This window comes from Amphimedon queenslandica, unplaced genomic scaffold (assembly GCF_000090795.2).
Source record: "Amphimedon queenslandica unplaced genomic scaffold, v1.1 AMPQUscaffold_13016, whole genome shotgun sequence".
Lineage (NCBI taxonomy): Eukaryota > Metazoa > Porifera > Demospongiae > Haplosclerida > Niphatidae > Amphimedon > Amphimedon queenslandica.
The window spans coordinates 30762-32364 of record NW_003546748.1 but is presented as its reverse complement, the minus strand read 5'-3'; the positions used below and the strand labels follow the sequence as shown (position 1 = coordinate 32364).

The 1603-nt window shown below is 38.7% G+C and overlaps 1 protein-coding gene across 1 annotated transcript in view; it reads left to right on the top strand.

Moving 5' to 3' along the window:
* Positions 1–646: 646 nt before the first annotated feature.
* LOC109585745 (uncharacterized) overlaps positions 647–1603 on the top strand; it is a 7906-nt gene continuing 6949 nt past the window's right edge. The window contains exon 1 of the mRNA XM_020001871.1: positions 647–757. The gene's annotated coding sequence lies outside the window, so the exon portion shown is untranslated. The remainder of the gene's footprint in view (positions 758–1603) is intronic.

Here is a 1603-nt window from a genome sequence, read left to right as displayed (position 1 = left end):
TGTAGAGCCATGAACGAGTCCTGAATGTGATGATTCCTCTCTGCAAGTATTGGATAGCGACATGGGGTATTAATACGACGTGAGGTGCTCATACAATACAACCAGTGAATGTACAGATAAAGAATGAGCTCTTGCATGCCTCAACTATCTATAAAAGAGCCAACCTATAGTTTTAAGAAGTGAAAAGATGGTCATAATCATCCACACTCCAGCTGCAACATGACAACTGAGTGAGTTATTCCACCGTACCTGGTTCTGATGGACTGAGACTAAGTCTGATGATAGACACTAGTCATAGGACTCAGCTGAATACACTTCTGTCTTCATGGCAATGGAGGGGCAAGCGCCTTGGCTCCTGAAAGCAAATTTTAGAAAAACGGGAATTGCTAATGGGTAAAAATATTCCTATGATAAAATGCTATAAAAGCCAAAACAGCAACCAAAGAGCTTACAGAAGAGATAAATAGAGTATACTGAAACAAAAGGACAGCTCAAAGTGGCTCCTACAGCTAGAATGGATGGATAAAAGAGAAGATTGTTCAGCCTGTCTTTCCTCCAAAAATCCGCCATTTTACCACCACTTTGGGTGCGCGTTAATTAGAATCGCTTAAGTGCAAAAGGTCCATTAACTTTTGCCCAGCATTGCATAAGGGAAAATACCTCGGAAAAGCCTTGTTAAGATTTCAGATGAACGTAGTCAACGTACTCTTGTTCAAATCTGATGATCTGAAATTGTGACTGGTGTAGAGATACTAATGTAAGTCTGAACATAGATCTATATATACTAAAATGTGTGTGTGTATCATGTAGTGGGTTGGGCCTGGTTGCGCAAGACTAGTTTGTATGAATACCGTACAGAAGGAAATTTTGGAGGGACTAAATTTTGGCGAATTGCTAAATTTTGCTGATTGGCGAATTTTAATTTGGCGAATTTGTGGCTATGTGCTATTGAGCATGCGCATAATGGCTCAAAATGGCGAATTTTTATTTTGGCGAATGGCTATCAAAACGCCAAATTCACCAAATTTAACTACCTCCAAAATTTCCTTCCATACGGTATACTAGAAGAATCAAGAATGTAAGACATTAAGGGCTCTGCCTCCTAGTCATGCCCAGAGACCAAGGGACATTCTACTTTGTCTGAACACACAATACTTGTTGCTTGGCCATGCCCCTATATACCATAGGGCACCTTTTTTTCGAGGGCTGTAAATTTCATGGATTTTTATTTTGTGGATTTAATTTTCGCGAATTTATGCCGTTTGCCATCTTGTACTATATTAATTTAATTTTTGCGGAAGTAATTTTCATGAATTTTTTAAAAATTGCAAAATCCGCAAAATTTATAGCCCTCGAAAAAAGGCGCCCTACGGTAGTCCTTTTTCACTAACGCCTTTTAATCATATTCATATTTTACGACACACCCATATTTAATTTCACAGCCATTTTGGGTGGCAAGATGGTATGGTGGAGTATGGCAGAGTGGAGTGAACCGAAGGAAAACTCACTTTCTAGAGCTAGTTTAGATGATTTCAGTAGCAATATAAAAAGCAAGCCAAGGAACTGTCTTAACAATTATATGATTCCTGGATTAATAAACACT